Raw genomic sequence first — 22,139 nt, forward strand, 5'->3', positions numbered from 1 at the left:
ATTGGCAAAACTCTATTTAATGCACGTAATATAGAATTGATTATTTTTCATACTATGATAATGATTAATAATATTTTTATACAATCAATGCAAAATACTTATGTAATTATATATTATACCATATTATAATCATGTTAGGTTATATTCTATGTAATGAGCCAAATAAAATTTCACTAATGATATTCTATGTGTCACACCACATAACGTAACCACGTGAATTCATGCTCACCCTTTGAGCTAACTATTGGAGTAAAAGAGGCCTAAGATCATCCAACAATCATAATGATATATACTATGCAGAGCACCGAAGTAAATGAGCTCGACTCAATAGTCATTGAACAGCGAAGCTGATTACACCGGTCTTTTTACATTGACTCTAGAAGAGACTTTTTTTTTTTTTTGCTAAAAGAATCTAGAAGAGACTGCTGAGGAAGGTTTGATAGCTCATGAAAATAAGAGTAATAGTTTATAGTTCTTTGATGTTGTTGACTATGGAAGAGACTGTTGAGGGAAATTTGATTGCTGATAAAGATAGGAGCAGTAGTTTATAGTTCTTTGATGGTATGCTTCGACGCGTGATGACAATCAATGTCCTTAAGATATTATTTGCCCTTCTATTGTTGTTGTAGGTTTAAAGTAAATATACCTCCAAGATATACACCAAAATCACGGAAAAACGTGTTCAGTAATTACTCAATTTCTTTTTAGAATTTCACCCTAAATGTCTCATCAAACTTCTATGATAAAAGATAAGAGAGAATTATGAACAAGAGAAAGTTCTTTTTTTTAAACAATATGTGAATTCGGTCCTATTTATAGATAAACGACACATCTTGAAAATAAGTACATTATCGGAAGCATTATCACTAATCAGATCAATTATCACTTCTTTTCATGTCAATTATCGCTTCCTTTCATATAAAACAGTTACTTCTTTTCATGTCCAATTCTCTTATCTTAATTATTTATTGATAACAAACTATTTCAGCAGACTTTTTGTATGGCCATATATGCTGCAGGAGCCACTGCTAATGTTGATGTATATACATCAACGTTTATTTTGGGGAGGATTGCTATTGCTGACATCTTATGTGATGGAAGCCAAATTGTCCTGTAAAGAATTTTATTTAGGATTTAGGAAACCAATTCGATATTGGCCTGAATTGAACATCTTGTCTAAGAAAAAATAAATTTGTTATTCAATTATTTATTATGATATGCCAGATAAGTGTACCTACGAGGAAAATAAGAATCCCGACCGGTTAAAACATATTCAAACGGTCCAATCACAATCCCTCATGGACCAGGGTTGACCACAGCTGTCAGTGACGTGATTTTCACTCAGATTCCACAAATTTTACTGACCATGATTGCATGTGGTTCATCACGGGCCTCGGTCAGTATAAGTATGTCCCTTACTTTGGGGTGGAAATTTGATAGAAGCCTGGCTGTCGGGACCTTTATTTTTAAGTCAATCAGTGTAGTGCCCACGCTACTACTTTAGTACTCCCTAAAATAGAGTGGAGTCTCAAATGGGTCACGACTTTGATACTCCCAAATGATACGTAAAACTTACGGTCCGAATTGCAGCCAAGTCGTGTGCAAAAATTAACCCTTGCATGAGACATGTTTTGCCAATGGAACTCCCTGCTCCATTGACAGCGCACAAAAGAAAGAAAAGAAAAATGGGAGAACAGGAGGCAGAGGCAGAGGCAGAGGCAGAATCCTTGTACTGAAAAGTTGTTCCTTGTGATCAATTCATGCTACAGTCTCCAGTACCGGTCCAAAGTACCTCACGTTTATAAAAGATTTGCAAAAAGTGTGGAAAAATTAGGTGATAAATTGAGTATCATCTAGCTTGCTAGCATACAGTAAAGAGAATCGCTGCCAATCTGTTGATGCATTAAACAATGAGCATCACGGAAGCCCCCTGAACACTGTGTCAAAGCTCTTCCAATTGCAATGCAATCGTCAATGAAATTGGCGATGCTTTCAATTGCTGGAGCATATCATTCCTTCTCGATGCTCCCGGCTATACTTGGTCCTCGGACAAACCTCTGAAACTTCGAACCGTCCCGGGATGATATACACTCATGTCCAAGGAACTGAAAGGAACATACATTGAATCAGTTGCATAGGTAAAACGTAAAAACAAAACAGATTACAGAAACGAGTTTGCGTTTAACATTTTCGAAAGGAACTTAAAGGGTCCTCTCACCTTGTGACTTTGATGTTGCAGAGGATGAAGGCACATTCAACATCTCCAAAACAATTTCTGAAACCATGGCTTGAAAGGTGAGTTGGTCACTAACTTTTTGAGGTGACTCAGGAACATGGACATGGCCTTTCATTTTTCGGTGCTAATATTTGACCCAGTGGTCCTGAAAGGAACATAATATAAACTTCCGTTTTTATCTGGGAAAGTGGCTGCCTATCAAGATGCAGCTTTTAATTAAAGTATCTGTGCAATATTGGAAGCACAGCGCGGCCAATGAACTACTAAGATTATGAAGTTTGTCAATTTTCTCCTCCTTATAAAGCAACTGCTCACAGTTGGAATCTGTCTCTGACCCATTTGTACAAAAGTTGCAGTCTCTGAGTAGATTCCTAGTTATTATAATCAAGATCATGCAGCCATGTAAGGAAATGATAAGCGCATTCGCTGACCGTGAAAGCCCCCGTTCACAGCACATTTCAGTGAGCAAGTGTAGTGTAAAAATATTACGCCCCCAATTGCAGTCGAATCTGTGTGTAAAAATTAACTCTCGTTTGAGATACTGTCTTGCCGATGGAACTCTTGCTCCATTCAAAGAGAACAAAAGAAAGAAAAGAAAAATGGGAGAACCAGAGGCAGAGGCAGAATTCTTGCATTGAAAAGTTGTTCCATGTGATGAATTTACGCTACTCTTTACTACCTGTTGACACCCAAAATTACCCTTGGTGGGAGTGGGCCGTTTACAAGTTACAAAAGATATAAAGTACGGCCCACATAGCGAAAATCCAAAAAAGGCCGCAAGTCAGGCCCAGAGGCATTAAGAAGACCTAAGGTAATTATCGACAGGACACGTCATAGAGGTGTCGACAAGTTTAAATTCACGAGCTTTGCACGTGACGTCGACGAATCCAAAATCACGAGCTTTGCACGTGAAGTCGACGAATCTAAGATCACGAGCTTTGCACGTGACGTCGACGAACAAGCTTTGCACGGAATCATGGTAATACATGGCGGAAAATTCATTTACACGTGTCAAAAGGTAAAGATATGACCGTGGGCGTGAAGATCAAGGAAGAAATAAAGAGACACGTGGAAGAAAATTAGCTACTACATGATGCCCAAGGAGCGTAAGCAATATCGATAAGTCAGGAAGCGGTTAAAACGCGAAACGTAAGGAAGTGAAAAACGACTTTCAAGGAGAAGTGCGGTCAACAGTTATCAAGCTGCTCTATAAATACTCAAGGATTTCCAACAAAGAAAAGACCCTTTTTCGCAAACAACACAACATATCTTTTATCAAGCTTTACTTTTAGCACATTAGGAGTAGTTTTAGCTGTAATTTTCAGATTCTGCGTCGTAGATTCAATTCCGGCAAGAGTCTTTATCAGGTTCAATATTGTTGATTAAATTCCAATGTTGTGCCATTAGTTCAGCGTCGTCGATTAAATTCCGGCGTTGTGCTTGGAATATAGCTGTTGATTAGATTCCAGTCATATTCTCTCAAGTTACGTCATTGATTAGATTCTGGCGTACCTTAAATGGTAATACCGCATATTAGCTGTGTCGTTGATTAGATTCCGACATAACTTGGTCTCGGTATTTGCAAGTTGTCGTTTCATTGTTAGTATTGTCGAGTTTGGTATCATATCGAGTCAGGGTGTAAGATCTAAATTGGGATTAATAAACGCATTTGACATTCTCTGTCCAAGCTTAACTCAAGACCCTAGTCTCCCCTAATAAAATCCAAAACGCAACGTTCGGTGAAAGATTATCGACGGAGTAAAAAACCGGCAAAACATCTTTTTGGCACGTCCGGTGGGAACCCTATTGAGTTAAGTAGAGAGAGTGCTATGCCACACACCCGGAGTAGAACCAACTCGGATAATACTACTGACGAGCAAGCTGCATCGATGGCGGAAGATAATGCCCGTGCTGAGACATCATCCGCTCAACTTCTTCATACCGAGGTTGCTAACCAATCTCGAGAGGAGGTCACAGATATGTCGAGGTAGCGTGTTGAAGATAGAAGGCAAACTGAGCTCACACCAGTTGCACTTTCTACCATGAGGCGGACTATCAAAGAAACTCAGAACGAGTTCGCTGATTATGTGGTAAGGCGTATGACTGAAGTGGTTAGGCCTTTGATTATTAACACTTATCATGAATGCACGCAAGGTCAACATGGAGGGTCCATCGCACTAGCCCAACTGAGAACAGGATCTCCGTCAGTATCGGGGGGTCCTGCAATACAGTTTGGAACAATGATGCAAAGTACATCTCCGATCCCACCCATTCGAATATTACCAAGGGGAGAAACTTTGCCAATAGCATCCAGCGAGGGATTACCTCACGCTAGCGTGGACCCAAATGGAGGAATTGCTCGACAGTCGATGATCGATGAAAACCTCCAAAGAGGACATCAGGTTACTCAGGTGCATGGTCCCCCTGTGATCCAGGTAAATCCTCCACCTGTAGTCTTAGATGTTCAGAATCTTGCAACACCCTTGCTTAGGGGGCAAGAACAGATCCAACAGATGAACATTCAACAACAACGTCAGGCACCCCAGCCCACAGTGCCTAATGTAAATCAACATTTTCCACCCCCTATGGGTCCAAATGTAATCCAGCAACCATTGCCAGCACAGTTAAACCCACCGGCCAACCCACATATGATTGCTCACAACGTATCACAGATAATACACCCACCACCTCAACAACAGCCATAGTTACCACAGCAGCCATTCTACCAATTGCCTCATCAAAATTTGAATCAGCCATTGCCACCTAATTATGTTGTAGCTCCTGCGCCTGTCGTGGGTCAAGTGCAAAATCAGTTAGCAGTGGACCCTGTAATGAGGGGATATGGCCATGATATGGGATACTTCCCAAACGTTTATAGAAAACCATATCCTGATTGGATGGACACTATACCATATCCAAGAGGTTTTAAAATGCCAGAATTTACATTATTCACTGGAAAGGAAGATCAGTCCACTTTTGAACATGTTAATCATTGTCTGACTCAATGTGGTGATGCGGCTCATGCTGATTATTGGAAGTTGAGGTTACTTCCCTTATCCTTGTCAAAAACCACGTTTACATGGTATACTGCCTTACCGACAAATTCGGTCACATCATGGGAACAAATGGAAAGGTTATTCCCTTGCCAATTTCAAAGAGCTGTGCCAGATTTGTCGGTAGCAGATCTATCGACCATGAGACAATTAGCTAATGAATCTGTCGATCAGTTTGTTTCCAAGTTTAAAAGGGCAAGGAATAAGTGTTTAGTCCATTTACCTGAAAAGACTTTTGCGGACCTCGTTTTTAATGGACTGAAGTTTGAAACCCGAGAAAGAATGGTTGGACAACCATATTCAGATCTGTTCCAATTATCAACCATAGCTGCTAAGCATGAAAGTCTCCTTTAGGAAAAGGACAAAAGGTATGGTCGATGGGGTGAAGTTCGTTGGGCTGACGTTGACGAGAGCGAGGATGAAACTGAGTCAGCAGATATAGCAGATGTGGCTCTCGCTAAAATGGTGATTGATAAGCCATACGTTTGCAAGGCTCTAAAGCCAGCAAGAGTTAAAGAAAAGTCCAACCTCATGTCCAAAGCTAAGGAACCTATGTTTTATTCTTTCGATATCAATAAGACAGAGGAAATATTTGACTTATTATTAGCCGACGGACAGATCAGACTCACGGAGGGTCAGGTTATACCTACCAAAGAAGAATTAGCAGGAAAGAAGTACTGTAAATGGCATCATTCATGGAGCCATGCCACCAATGACTGTCTTGTGTTTAAAAGAAACGTCCAGGAAGCTATTAAGCAAGGGAAGATAAAATTCTCTGAAGACAAAGGTAAGTCCCCGATGGAAGTTGATGTCGATCCTTTTTCCTGTAATGGCAGGGATGGTGTCATTAAGGACAAAGACCAGGGGGCATCAGCCGTATCGTTTTTGCGAAAAATGTAGACGACTATTGGAACAAGACAAACATCACTCCAACAGTCGAAGACGTCCGCCTAGTGAAGTTGTCGACGGATTTCGCGATTTGGTCCTCACTGATTCATATGATGAACAAACTCCTCCTAGGGGTGTTAATCATCATAGAGGCCGCCGAAGCCGTAATAAGACTATTAAGTCATTCAAGCAAAGGTACGAAGAAGGTAATCCGACTATTTGTACTTTGGGAGAGCCTAGTGGTAAATATGATTATTATGTTAGTTATGCTCCACCACCTTCGTACAATGGGAAGATTGAGCCAAGTGGATGGGGTTCTAATTTCCCTGATCAAGATGATCTTTGCACAGACCCTCATCCACCACGTCGACAAACTCTGAAAGTGCCAAGAGACCCACTTGTAGGTCAATGGTATGAGGCCCGCCGAACTCAAAATCATAGTTCAAATCTGACGCGGACTCAAAAAAGGAGAATGCTGAGGAAAAGAAAGGAGTATCAGCTCCAACAACAAGTAAGTCAAGTTCACATCAAGCAGGCTAGACCAACCTTAATCGCAGAACAAAAGGTCAAGCCAAAGTACCCTAAACGTAGAAACTTAGTCTGGAAAAGAAAACCAGGAGTTCAAGTGTCGACATCTGGTCGACCTCAGCAATCTTCACCAAAGCAAGACATTAAGCCTGCACGATGTGAACCACGACAGTTGTCAAGATCAATCTCGTCATTAAGTTCTTGCATGGTGCGAGTATGTCGTCCATCGAACCTACGGGTTATGACAGTGGAGCCAGGTCATATGGAAGAAATTACAATGGAAGAGAAAGAAAAAGCAGAATTTCACTTTGATATGGAGGAGGTGGTTGAATTCGAGAAACCTTCACCCAAGAGTTCAAACCATTTAAGGGCTCTGAATATAAACGTAAAAGTTAATGGCCGACCTGTGTCTCGAGTATTAGTAGACAGGGGATCTACACTAAATCTCATCCCATATCGTTTCTACAAGAAGCTGGGAAGGCATGACGAGGAGATTATTTCGTCGAACATCCAATTGTCCGACTTTACTTGAGAAATCTCCGAAGTTAAAGGAATTTTCATTGCTGATTTGACCGTTGGCACCAAAACTCCGGGGACATCTTTCTGTGTGGTTAATGCAGATGGATCTTACAATTTGCTATTGGGCCGAGACTGGATCCATGGTAATCAATGCGTACCATCAACTCTCCATCAAATGCTAGCATTTTGGAATGGAGATAAGGTAGAATACGTCAAAGCAAACACCAAGTCACAGACAACCTATACACATGCATTGGCATTGGAAGACAGTATATCCATCAGTAAGCCACCTCTCGTTGACCCCAATAGTATTGCATTTTGCCGTTCCGACAAAGGGATCGTTGAATGGGTCCCAAAGAGTCAACTGGCAGCACAATTGAATGAGGTTGTCCATGGAGAACCTTATATTGTCAAAAGACCTCATTGAGAGGTACTCGGCCTATCAGGCCGAGCTCGCAGAACAATCCACAGAAGTTGTCGATGGAATCCTCGAGTTTGAAGAGTCACCTATAAAAGAAATTGAAAAATCAATTGAAACTCGAGACCCGTTACAAGAGGTCAACCTTGGGCTAGGCAATGAACATCGACCTATTTACATAAGTGCGTTGATCGATGATAGCTTCAAAGCTCAGTTGATAAGACTCTTGAAGAAGTATAGGGATTATTTTGCCTGGGACTATAAAGAAATACCATAATTAAGCAGAGATGTCGTCGAATACCGACTACCCATAAAAAAGGGGTTCAGGCCTCATAAACAGCAGCCCAGACGATTCGCCCCGGAGGTTATCCTTAAAGTAAAAGAAGAAGTCGAGCGATTGTTAGCAGCAGGGTTTAATAGAACGGCATGGTACGTCGAATGGTTGTCTAACATAGTCCCGGTAAAGAAAAAGAATGGGAAGCTACGTGTCTGTATCGATTTCCGAGATTTAAATGCAACCACGCCCAAGGATGAGTACCAGATGCCAATGGCGGATATGTTAGTTGACTCGGCTTCTGGAAACGAAATTATGTCATTAATGGATGGTCATTCAGGCTACAATCAAATATTCATCGCTAAAGAGGACGTCCATAAAACTGCATTCAGGTGTCCTGAGCTATCGGCACCTTTGAATGGCTCGTCATGCCATTTGGATTAAAGAATGCAGGGGCAACTTATCAGAGAGCCATGAACTTTGTCTTTCATGACATGATTGGGGACTTTATGGAAGTCTACATCGATGATATTATTGTCAAATCAGACCAGGTATGTCATTTAAATTATTTAGAACAAGCTTTTATTAGGATGCAGAAATTCGACCTAAAAATGAATCCATTGAAATGTGCTTTCGGAGTAAGGGCTGGTAACTTCTTAGGGTTCCTGGTTAATCAAAGAGGAATTGAAATCAATAAGAATAAAGCTAAGGCCATCTTAGAATTGCCGCCCCCCACAACCAAAAAGCAACTTCAGATGATTTTAGAGAAGATAAATTTTTTGCGTCGATTTATTGCTAACCTGTCAGGAAAAATTGAGGTGTTTTCCCCATTATTGAAGTTGAAAAGTCAAGAAGAATTTGTATGGGAGGACAAACATCAACATGCTTTTGACCAAGTCAAACGGTACTTGGTTAACCCGCCAGTATTGATACCGTCAAGAGCGGGTCAACCATTGAAATTGTACCTGGCCGCTACCGATACTATCATCGGATGTATACTGGCGCAGGAGAATGGCGAAGGCAAAGAGCAAGTAGTGTATTATTTGAGTCGGATGTTGAATGATCCTGAAACAAGATACACTGCGATTGAGAAGCTATGTTTGTCATTGTTTTATGCATGTATCAAATTACGTCATTATATGCTGCCGACCACGGTACATGTGATATGTAAAACAGACGTGATTAAGTACATATTGACTCGGCCTATTGTTAAAGGCCAAATTGCCAAGTGGACGTTTGCTTTGACCGAAATAAATCTGGTCTATGTACCACTTAAAGCAATAAAAGGACAAGCCATAGCAGATTTCATTACAGAATATCATGGAGCACGAGATGAAAGTTGTGAGGGATACGTTCACGTGGTCCCATGGCAGCTTTACTTTGATGGATCCAGTACCCCTGGGTCTGCTGGGGCTGGAGTAATGATAGTATCCCCTCATGGACAGAAAACGAAACTTATGTTCAAAATGGATTTTGAATGTTCCAATAATCATGCCGAATATGAGGCCTTAATTGTTGGCTTAAACATCTTGGCCAACATGAAAATACGTTTCGTCAAAGTAATAGGGGATTCTCAATTGGTGATAAGACAATTATCTGGGGAATATCAGTGTCTTAATGAGAATATTATATCTTATTATTCACTAGCCAAAGAGCTCCTACACCACTTTGACGACTTTGAGTTGATCCATATTAAAAGAAAACATAACGTGGAGGCCAATGATTTGGCACAAATGGCTTCCGGTTATAAAATATCAAAAGAGCTTGTTGACCATATGATTACTTAGACAAAGGTCTTACCATCGATGGACAATAGAGTTTTGTTTACACAGTCGACAGAAATTCTTGTCGACAACACGACTGTTGACAAAGTAGTAACCCAAGATTGGAGAACCCCATTTATAGAGTATCTCAATAACCCAGTCTCCACTGATAAAAACTTCAAAAGAAAAGCCTTCAATTATTTAATGATTGGAGACGAGTTATATCGTAAGACTGAGGATGGGCTACTGCTCAAATGTTTAGGACGATAAGAATCTGTGATAGCAATGGCCGAGGTTCATGAAGGCATATGTGGGGCCCATCAGTCAGGGATAAAAATGAAGTGGTTACTCCGTTGACATGGTTACTTTTGGCCAACTATTACCCGAAACTGCATAAGTTATGCTAAGGGATGTGAAGCTTGTCAAAGGTACGGACCCATTCAACATGTTCCTGCAGTCGTAATGAAACCTATTATCAAACCTTGGCCGTTTAGAGGCTGGGCTATGGATATAATAGGAAAAATCTACCCCCCTTCGTCTATAAAACATAGCTTCATTCTGGTTGCTACCGACTATTTTACCAAGTGGGTTGAAGCGGCCTCGTATAAGAACATAACACAAAAGATAGTGAAGGAGTTCATCGAGGAGTGTATTATCCATCGATTTGGCATTCCAGAATCTATAACTACGGACCAAGGGACGGTTTTTACTGGACAAAAGGTGATTAGTTTTGCCAAGGTTAGAGGCATTAAAATGATTCATTCAACTCCTTATTATGCCCAAGCCAATGGCCAGGCTGAAGCTTTCAATAAAGCCATCATCGCACTAATTAAACGACACCTGGAGGATAATCCCAGAGAGTGGGATATGTTGTTGTCGACTGTATTATGGGCTTATAGAACGTCCAAAAAGACTGCTACCGGAACTAGCCTATATATGCTCACTTATGGACAAGAGGCAGTTCTCCCTGTTGAAGTTACGATTCAATCCTTACGAGTCAAACTTCAAAATAACTTGGCCAAAGAAGAATATGACGAGTTAATGTTTGCCAATGTCGATGAATTGGGAGAAAACAGAGCGATTGCCCTGGAAAAACTAATCCTCCAGAAAGATAGAGTTGCCAAAACATATAATAAACATGTAAAGCATAAACAGTTCGAAATTGGTGACCTAGTCTGGAAGACCATTTTGCCAACGAGTTTGGACAGTGAAAAGTTTGGTAAATGGTCACCAACTTGGGAAGAACCGTTCATGGTAGCCGAAGCATTTATCGGAAATGCTTATCGATTAATGGACATCGACGGAAAGGAATTTCCCCGTACTATCAACGGCAAATATTTGAAGAAGTATTATCCTACTATGTGGGAGATGTGAGACATGGAGGAAGAAGAAATTGAAAATTCTGAGTAAGTCCAGTTTCATTCACAAGCAAAAGACAGATTACAAAAAAAAAAAGGACTTTGTTTTGGTTTTCTTCTTCTTCTTCTTCTTCTTCTTCTTCTTCTTCCTTCTTTCCTTCTTTCCTTCCTTCCTTCCTTTCTTCCTTCCTTCCTTCCGAACCCAAACCTGCCAGCCATCCTCATTCTCCCAGGCCGAGACCAACATGATCTCTAAAACGGGCCACGAAGTGCTGCATCCACTCTTCTAAGCGCTGATTCGCCACTTCAGCCTGCTCTTTGGCCTCCTCGAGTTTGGGGAGCATCTCATCCAGGTTCGACAGCCGTTTGTTCAGCCCTCGGATAAGTTCAAGGTGGGACTCCACCAGTTCATCCGACTTTTCGGCCAGTCGGCCCAAGGATGTGGAAGCGGAGGTGACAAAGGTTTCACAACGAAAATCCATCGAGAGGTCCATCTCGATTTCATCCTTTTCGGGGCAAGGAACTCCTCGCCTCAGTCTTTTCTCCGCTCCCCGGATCCGATCAACAATCGGCTCTCGATATTTGTTAAGATGCTCTTGAGAAGAGTGAAGTTGGCCCTGCACGTCATAAAGTGTGTTGTACACCACATCAGCATGCTCGACCTCCTCCTTGATGCTCTCGGACAAACGTTCCATAACGAAATACGCACGGATGGCCTTCTCATTGTCCTGGAACTGGGACACCAAGTGCTCGAAGACGGTCATGAATTCCTCATAGTCAGCGAGGAAAGGATGATTGGAGGGCAGGTCATCAGGTCTCCCCTTGCGAATCAGCTTCTCGACCTTGGCTACCGCCTGGGGCTTGAGGACTAGAACAGCGTAGGTCAGGCTCAGGTAGGAGATGATCTCCTTCCATAAGGCCTTGAACTTGCGAGCATTCAAGGTTGGTGACGAAGCACTGGATTCCATCGACGATCGGCACAATAATAGAAAGGAGATTTCTCTAGAGGATAAGGGGTTAAAATTCAAAGTCGAGTGGTGAAGTCTTGATCACAATAAGCCCACTATTTATAGCCCGCAACTGGAGTCCCGAATCGTCACGAATCGATACGAGAAGATTGAATGACGTGACGAATATCTCGGTGGGCACGCTCGTATCTGATTGATCAGCCCAAGATACAGGGATTTGAACGTTGCGAGTAATGAGTATTTATTCCTTGAAGGTTACGAAGCAAGATTCAGGGAAAAACGTGCTGATAATTACTCTTAGCCGTTCGATGATTTACACGTGTACCGATGGGACTCAACTACTACCCAGATGGATGTCCATACAATGGCAGAAGTAAATCACACCGATATAAAGTGATTACGCATCATACTGATTCATTAAATGCAAGTACAGAAGATTGTACACAGACGTCTTTTCGAGAGCATAAAGAGAGGGTAGTTCGGTCAATAATGCCATACAAGTCATCAAAGCAGGCGCAGACTATGATTATTCAGATAAAAGGAAAAGCTGAGCAATAAAGATATTTACATTAGTGCTATTCTCGGCATTAATGACATGGAAAAAGAAAGAAAAAGATGGTGCTAGCTGTAAATTAAACGAAATGTTGCTCGAGGCCCAAGATGAAGCCGTGAAGTTAGACTTCTCAATCACAATTTAATTCCAGAATTTCGTTCTTTCTGGCTTGGCTGTCCTCCACCTCAGTACTCAGTGGCTTCACGGTCGCTTCAAGGTCTAGTATGACCTTACTTTGGTCAAAGAGTGTCGACATAGAAATACTTTCGTTGATACGGAATGCCTCAAAGACCTTTCGGGCCTCATCCAGCTCTTTTCCTTGAAGACTCAAGGTCTTTTCTTTGCCCTCGACGTTATCAACATATTCAAGCCCTGCTTTAAAAGCCTTCATAGTTACATCGAATGAATCAGAGAATTCATGGAAAGCAAATTCTAGAGCTCGACAAGGTAAAGGGTAGGGTAAATTAATCAGATAGTCAAGCAAGGATCTCACTTTGCTTTTGATCTCTGGGACGACGCAAATGACGTCATACCCTTCCTTTAGGAGCTCACAAAGTTGAGCTCCTTTCGAGGGAATTTCATCATGATTAGCAGGGGGAAAAAAGTTGCTTACCGAAGGACGTTTACCCCCAATGACTCGAATGTTGTTGACCTGAGGAGTTTTAAGGGAAGGATGATCCATAGTAGAGCTCACTTCGTCCATCGATTCGCTTAAAAATTCATCCACATCGGAGAAAGATAATGATGGCGTGCTCGGAGATAAGGGCATATCGGACATAGGAAACCTCCTGAAAGGATGTAACAACCCCATTGGGAGCAGGGTTATCCTCGACAAGGCAGAATCCAAGTCTTCAAGAAAAATCAAGACCTTATATTCATCCCACCAGTGATTAAATGACATCGAACCATACGGAGTGCTGAAATTATCGACAAGCTTGAATTGTCCCTGGATATATTTGGCAACCTCATTGTAGCATGATAGAGCATCATTCCGAGGAGACGAAGTATAAGGGAAGTTCATTGAGTAGACAATTGGCATAGGAATACCTTGCACCAATCCAAATTGACGGGCACAATAATGGGGGTTGTATGCCTCGAAGCCAATAGAAAACCTTCCTCCAAAAGTGAATTCCAGTGGAAGATCGGTGGGAACAAGAATGCTTGCCCAAAAAATTAAGGTATCATGTTGTATAGTCGATGAATCACACACGAAGTTTACGCCAAACCTATGAAAAGTGAAGTCCTTCAGGGTAAGCAGAATATCCAGAAAGTATTCCAAGACCGGAAGCCCTCCAATTGGCTAGAGAAAAACGCTACAAAACTTCAGGGGCCAAAAGCAGTCTCTATGGGTTGCTTATGTGCATCATACCAGTCGACGGGTGTGGAACCGTAAGATGTGAATAGATGAGGAAAATATGATCGAACCCAACCATGCAATATCCACAGCGGACCAACGAAAGGATCAGGATGCGCGCTAAATAATGAAGATTGTGCATCGGTCAGACCTTTATATAAAGCGGACAAGGCCATCCGACCTAACCCCACATCAACACCTTGAGTAAGGGCGTATGCGATATCCACAAACCCACATGATATGGAGGTGGTACAAAAGATATATCGACAGAGCCAACAAAGCAAGAATGCAACATGTTCTTAAGGGGTTATTGGTCCGTCTGGCTTGCTAAATTCCTTGATGAAGTTAGGAAATGAGAGATCAACGAAAGAGATACCATAAAAATCTGAACATGACCACGACTTCTGATTATAAAATTCCACAAAAGGTGATAGGCCAGTCAGTGACCACATATCGAGTAAAGTAATGGTTACCGGACCATGGGGCAGGAAAAAGCAATTAGTCGATGGTGACCAGAGACAGCAAAGAGCTCCGATAAGTCCATATTCCACAGGATTATGGAAAGACAGCTTAATGATAAGGCCTCCTCTATCTTTGCCGCTTTCCAAATATTGGACATTTCTGGTCTCATCCTTTGGTACCACCAAGAGAATTGTTCGTCATAGCATGGATACGAGTTGAAACGATAATTTGGTGATGCCCAAGTGGAGATGCTAAGTCGGGATCGACTAATGGGAAGAATCTCCTTATAATGACGCGGAAAATGCTCAGTAAAGATGGATGGTGGAGGTGTTGATTTGAGATACGGACCTAGGATCACGTGGCGAGCTTTTGCATCGTAATCCATAAAGGATAGGGAAAGGCGCCCTTGTCGTTCAAAACTCCGAAGGTTCTCAAAATAATTCAAGCGAAGGAGAGCTTGAGCATTGGTTGGGGAAGAAGAAAAGTTAGCCATTATGATGGGCCAAGTGATGAAACTTGTTAACGGCTATTAGGTATTTATACTAGTCTATTTGGCCGATGAGTTAGGCCTACTAACTGGTGACGTGCACATAAACGAAGGCGCAAGGCTCGGGATCCATTATCAAAAGTGGTTATCAATAATCGTGGCACACGTAGGACACTCAATGAAAATAAGGATATTTTATTGAGGAGAAGAAGGTTTGTCCGACAGAAAGTCGTGAACCCCTTGTTGGAGCAAAAACAGTTGAGATTCTAGTCTACTCATCTCTGAAATACATGCACTTCTATTTTGACGATGTTGCATTGCGGAGTTCAATACTCGCATATGCTCCTGTTGCTTCAAGCCTTTCAGAACGTCGACATGATGACGCAGTTCTTGCTCAAGTTCTGCCTGTTGACGAAGCTTCATCTCTCGCTGTCGACGAATCTCCTCGAGAGCTGCCATAAGATGCATTTCCTTCTCTACAAGGACGCTTACTTCGTCCGTAATAACCCGAAGGGACTCACGACGGGCGTTCACTGTCTCACTAGCCTCCTTCACAACATCAGTTGGCTCCTCATGTACTTCTGTAGGAATGACCATCTCTTGTACGTGACCCAAGAGTTGTTGATACTTATTGAACATAGTCTGAAACTCTTGGGAGAAGACCTTGAGTCGTTCCCTGAGCGTCGAAGGAAGAATGGATCCAACTTCAGCATTGTCATTCCCAAGACGCTCAATGAGGAGCTTGAATTGCTCTAAGGCTGTAGCATCATATGACATCCTTGCGAATCCTCCTATAGAGAAGTCTAAAAAGCGCGTCAATTCCATTTTCTTCTTGACAATGGCCAGCTTTGATTGACCAGAATGAGGCGACAAGTCATATGGATTAAATGCCAAAATAAATTCAACTTCGTTTATAGCGTGCATTGCCTTGCCTGTATAAGCAGTAGTCGACTGATGATCAGGAGTTGGTGAGACAGACGTCGATGATAAGGCCTCAGCTGAGTTAGCCGTGAAAGCCGAAGCTGCGAACATTGGAGTAGACGTCGACGGAGAGACTGTGGAAGGATTAACCACAGTGGCTGGAATAGTAGTTCGCTGAATCATAATACTTGTCGACGGACCACATGCTGTAAAACCAGAATGATATCTCAGAATCAGGATTAGAATTGAAGACAACGCAATATTTGAAAGACACGTACCTGTCTCAGATATAGTTTTCTCACGTCCAATCATATTAAGAGCGACAGTGGTTACGGCGATGGAATCAAGAATTGGAGCAGTTCGGACAAGTGGAGAAGTAGGAACAATTGCTGGTATAACTAGAAAGAAAAGAAGAATAAATAAATCCAATAAACAAGATGAGCAGAATACGCCAGACAACAACAAAAGTTTACCAGGGGTCACAATAGTGGATGAATCAAGCTGAGTGAAGAGCTGTACTCGGGATATCATCAAATTGGTAACAGAGGCGCTGGAAGATATCAAGGTAGTTGCGGCCGATATGGTGCTAGAAATACCAGTCGATGGAATTGAGATGTTGCTAACCCGCTCGACAGAAGGAAGACCAGTAGATGCCAAGGCGGTAATAGGGTTATGAATTGTGGGAACAGAGATGCTATCTCTCGGACCTTTATCCAAAGAAGCAATGGGTTCTGAAGAAACCACATCACGTGCAACCGGCTCAGCAGATGGTTCGACAGATAAAGTGCTGGACTTCTTTCTTGGAGAAGAAGGAGAAGATCTTTTCCTTTTCCTTTTCAGCAATGATACCATCTCTTCCAACGTTTCCTCTTCGTTTATCCCAGAGACAATCCAGAGGGGAGAAAGACCTTATAAGTAACAAACTAATATAAATGAGAGGATAAGGTGAGTTGACACAGAGGAAGAAAGACAGAGATTTACCATCAGTAGGATTTTCTGCAGCATCGACACCTTCTGCGTCAGAGTATTCTTCTGTTTCTGAGTTAAGAAATGGAAAGTTAGAAGATGCACTGGATTGAAACTGAATAAAAACGTAGAATGGTGGTGTCGATACCTTGGATAATCGGTTTCTTAGAACCACTCCGCTTCACACGAACAATCGCAGACCGGAGGGCCTCTTCGTATGTACTTTCAAATGCAAAGGAATACCACTAAGTTTGCCATTCAGCAAGGTATCCTGGACGGGCTCTGAAACCATTAGGGAGGTCTGCACTATAATGGGTGTGCATTGTGTTAGCAATTTCAATACAACAGAGAAGTGGGCTTCGATTCTTGAGAGAGTATTCTTTCTTCTTGATCCCTTCCGGGAAGCCCATTGAATAAGGAATTGGCATGGGGATTGCTTGCCAGAGTCCAAATTGCCTAGCACAATATTGTGGAGAGTATACCTCAAATCCAGGATAGAATCGACCCTTCAATGAAGTCCATATGGGAAGATCTACTGCAGATAGAGCACAAGTCCAGAAAGGCCTATAAAGATTGAATCGAGCTGGATCGAACAAATAATCAAATTCTCCATTGCCATATTTAAAGAAAATGACTCGGTCATGATTCAGTTCAATAAAAGCTCGAAGATAGAAGATAAAAGGAGGCGCTTGAGAAGCAATATGTCGAGGGGAACAGCTCAGCAATCGACACCCCAGGGGTACAGGTACAGGTCTTCTATACCCTTGCAGAGACAAATGGGGAAGATGACGATCACCTTTACTAAAAAGGGAAGGGAAATACAAAGCCATCTATGCTTGAAGTATCCAAAAAGCGCCCGAGATAGTTCCAGAATCCCCGAACTTCATCGCCCGAGAAGCATGAGTAAAGCCTCTATATAAAACTGCAAGAACAAGAGGGGCCAATGCGAGACGTTGTCCCGTGGCTAGGGCTGCGGCAATTTGCAGATAATCTTTGCAGACTTTAAGGGCAGGACTAAAAAACACATATTTTGACAGCCAAAAGAGCAAGAAAAATAGACGCTCATCTTGGGTAACAGGACCCGAAGCTCGATGAAATCGAGACAAGAAATTGCTGTATGCCAGAGCATCTTCAGAGATAAAAGGAGTGGACAGTACAGGCAAATTCTCGACGACGTGACCAACCAATTCAAAACCCGCTATGGCAAACACATCGAGTATAGTGATGGACATGTGGCCCCAAGGAAAAAAGAAACAGTTGCTGGAAGAGGACCAGAAAGTGATGGCGGAGCCCAATAACCCACGTTCCAGGTCATATGATGACATACTGACCTCGAGAGCGATGTCGATTCCGGCAGCTGTCCATAAAAGTCGAGTTTCTTGGTCAGCCTTCAACCGAATAAACCATTTGTGAAAATCCTATTCGTAAGAAGGGAAACCTCGAAATCGAGAAGACCCGGTAGACCACACATCCGTAATAGAAGAATGTTGCAGTGCCAAAGTCTCACTGTGTTTATACGGGAAATGGAATTGGAGATTCACAGGTATATTGAGATGGTCCATGAAACTGGAGCCCAGAGAGAAACAGTTACATTCATCCTCGACAGCTTTCAGTAAATGAAAAAAGCAATTACCAGCGCGCGGATCATCTTTAAACTTATCAAAAGCTGCGATGTAATCGCTGGCCGAATATTCGGACTTTTTGGACGCCATAGGAAGCGATGGATCAAGATCGGAAAAGGGTTCAAGAAAGGATTTTTAGGGTTAGAGAAGAGACGCGACGATGAAACAAGGTTTTTACAAGAATAAAGGATGAAGAAGACGATTTGAAAAGTCACAACTGTTCGGAGAAGATACGAGGTGATGTGTCCAATAGGTATTGGATGAAGAATTCGTAGGGACTGCTCGAAAGGACGTCAAAGGACAGAAAAGCATGATCATCGCCTAGGGATTCGTACACAGACAAGGTACACCTTTAAAAAAACTAAATTCAAATTTATTCCTTTTAAAAGGGGGCATATGTTGACACCCAAAATTACCCCTGATGGGAGTGGGCCGTTTACAAGTTACAAAAGATATAAAGTACGGCCCACATAGCGAAAATCCAAAAAAGGCCGCAAGTCAGGCCCAGAGGCATTAAGAAGACCTAAGGTAATTATCGACAGGACACGTCATAGAGGTGTCGACAAGTTTAAAATCACGAGCCTTGCACGTGACATCGACGAGTTCAAGATCACGAGCTTTGCACGTGACGTCGACGAATCCAAAATCACGAGCTTTGCACGTGACGTCGACGAATCCAAGACCACGAGCTTTGCACGTGATGTCGACGAATCTAAGATCACGAGCTTTGCACATGACGTCGACGAACAAGCTTTGCACGGAATCATGGTAATACATGGCGGAAATTTCATTTACACGTGTCAAAAGGTAAAGATATGACCGTGGGCGTGAAGATCAAGGAAGAAATAAAGAGACACGTGGAAGAAAATTAGCTACTACGTGATGCCCAAGGAGCGTAATTAACATCGATAAGTCAGGAAGCGGTTAAAACGCGAAACGTAAGGAAGTGAAAAATACCTTTCAAGGAGAAGTGCGGTCAATAATTATCAAGCTGCTCTATAAATACTCAAGGATTTCCAACGAAGAAAAGACTCTTTTCGCAAATAACACAACATATCTTTTATCAAGCTTTACTTTTAGCACATTAGGAGTAGTTTTAGCTGTAATTTTCAGATTCTGCGTTGTAGATTCAATTCCGGCAAGAGTCTTTATCAGATTCAACATTGTTGATTAAATTCCAATGTTGTGCCATTAGTTCAGCGTCGTCGATTAAATTCTGGCGTTGTGCTTGGAATATAGCTGTTGATTAGATTCTAGTCATATTCTCTCAAGTTACGTCATTGATTAGATTCTGGCGTACCTTAAATGGTAATACCGCATATTAGCTGTGTCGTTGATTAGATTCTGACATGGCTTGGTCTCGGTATTTGCAAGTTGTCGTTTCATTGTTAGTATTGTCGAGTTTGGTATCATATCGAGTCAGGGTGTAAGATCTAAATTGGGATTAATAAACGCATTTGACATTCTTTGTCCAAGCTTAACTCAAGACCCTAGTCTCTCCTAATAAAATCCGAAACGCAATGTTCGGTGAAAGATTTTCGACGGAGTAAAAAACCAGCGAAACACTACCGATCTAAAGTACCTCACATAGAGCAAAAATTTGCAGCACGTGCAGAAAATTTGGTGATAAATATGGGTTTATCTAGCTTCGCTGGCATACAGTAAGGAGGACCACCACTAGTCCATTGATGCATGAGACAATGAGCATCATGGAAGAACCCTGAACAATGTGTAAAGCTCTTCCAATTGTAATGATTGCTTTCAATTGCTGGAGCATATCATTCCTTCTTGATGCTCCCGGCTATTCTTGGTCCTCCAACAAGCCTCTGATACTTCGAACCATTTCAGGATGATACCCACTCATCTCCAAGGAACTGAAATGAAAATACATAGATTCATATGCATACGTAAAAATGTAGCAACAGATTACAGAAACGAATTTTCATTTGACATTCTTGAAAAGGTGCTTAAAAGGTCCTCTCACCTTGTGACTTTGATGTTGCAGCGGATGAAGGCAGATTCTACATCTCCAAAACAATACCTGAAACCATGGAGTATTAAAACATTAAAGCATCTATGCAGTATTGGAAGCGCAGCACGGGTGGATGAACAAGTAAGCTAAGAGTGGCCGTACTACAAAGATTACGAAGTTTATCAATTTACTCCTCCTTTAAAAAGCAACTATTTTAATGTGAAGATAACGAGCTTCTTGTTAATGATGAGAAGTAGAAATTTGAAATCAGCTTCATCACTCCTAATATATGCTAAAGTTTGCAACATACAAGTACATGGATGAGATTGGAGCATCTCAAGGTGCATTTGGTTAAGACAGGTTTTGGTTCTTAATTTCACTATAAATATTTAAAAGAATACATATATTGATTTCTTCTATTTAATTTTCACTTTTAGAACATGTCTGGTGCTATTAACAGAGTATCTTGTCTGTTTCTTGTCCTATTTAAGATTCAACATCAAGAGCCTTTCCTGAAATTTCAATTTCCTCCCTCTTCCACTTACAAACAATGAAAATAACATTTTGTTGCCTTCTACATCTTTAGAAAATTACTTTTCAAGACTCCACAAAATTCAAAAGCAGGGTAAGCTGGATGCATTTGACCACTTTCTGTTGTCGTTGGAAATGAAAACTGCAAAACTAGGGGCGGACGAAGTTTTCCAGATGATACCATAAACCACTCTGTACATATACCACAAGAAGTACAGAGGGAAAAGATACACAACAGATGGACTATAGAGAAAATTGTTAAACCTTAGCAGTTAAGCGGGAGTCATACTTATCTTTAAATCGGCCAGTATAGCAGTAGCAGATTTTTGGGCCTGACGCAGGAACGGTTTAAGCCTATAGGACAACGGTAGAAACTACCAGGTCACACAGTGCTTAAACGTACATCTCGTATAATATCAGATGTTATTTTCTCATGAATAGTTTTGAGTAAGATCGGGCACATGTAGTCCGATGGAACCTCCGATTGTCTGCTCGTTCTTGCAGCCTATCGTGAGACAGCACATGAAAATTTAAGTAAGCTGAAAGTAACAGCAGCTTGAAAATGGTCATGATGCCAATCCAAATTCACTGCCACACTGCAACGTACCACGCAGTTGTCTTATGAAACAGCCAATTGAGAGGCAACTTCAGGTTAACTTCTGTATGACCAGATATGTTATTAATTAAAAATGTCTTGTGCAACAATACTGTATATAACAGATGTTAATAAATAACAATTAATTTTTCTGATTAGAATGATTTCATGCACCTGAAGATCAAAGCTCCAAAAGGTGAATTTGTCTAAGGCACCTCTTTGCAGAGGACCTGCAAAGTGTCATCGAGTCAAACCTCGCTGCAAGCTGTATACTCTTACAATACCAAGCCTGTATTGTGAGGTAGTCAATTTGTCTGTGTGCTGTGAGGTCATCAAGATGATGGATCTATCTAGATGGCTTTCCAGATGTTGACTTGAAGTCAATCAATGCCCACAAAAGCCAAAGTTGCCCACTTTGGAAAAAGAAGCGAAGACTGATGATCAAGCGTGATTGATTAGCTGGTCATTGTCATTAACAAATATCACTTGACTATCAACAGCTTAATCAGTTAATATTGTGAATAGTAACTTTCACAGAGGCAAATTTACTTTCGGCCTATTAATAGTTCCACGTGCAAGGACATGGTGCGGTTTTGGGGATTTTGGTGTTTGTCGTATGGGTTGGTGTTCCTTGGCGGTCAAGTGTGAGCAGAGTCGGTGGTGGCGAGTGC

The 22,139-nt window shown here is 41.7% G+C and overlaps 1 long non-coding RNA gene across 2 annotated transcripts; it reads right to left on the bottom strand.

Moving 5' to 3' along the window:
* Nucleotides 1–1,769: 1,769 nt before the first annotated feature.
* On the bottom strand, nucleotides 1,770–21,041 carry LOC130136834 (uncharacterized). Of its 2 annotated transcripts, XR_008815544.1 has the most exons (5): nucleotides 20,653–21,041; nucleotides 20,355–20,411; nucleotides 19,940–20,244; nucleotides 2,219–2,915; nucleotides 1,770–2,105 (listed from the first exon to the last, which is right to left on the bottom strand). It is a non-coding gene; the product is annotated as an uncharacterized LOC130136834 (long non-coding RNA). The 2 variants fall into 2 exon arrangements; XR_008815543.1 differs by lacking the exon at nucleotides 20,653–21,041 and having other exon boundaries at nucleotides 20,355–20,640.
* Between the last annotated feature and the right edge of the window lie 1,098 nt (nucleotides 21,042–22,139).

The sequence above is a fragment of the Syzygium oleosum genome, unplaced genomic scaffold, assembly GCF_021117445.2.
Source record: "Syzygium oleosum isolate NSW1041296 unplaced genomic scaffold, Sole_v2.1 Sole_v2.51, whole genome shotgun sequence".
NCBI classification, from domain to species: Eukaryota; Viridiplantae; Streptophyta; class Magnoliopsida; order Myrtales; family Myrtaceae; genus Syzygium; species Syzygium oleosum.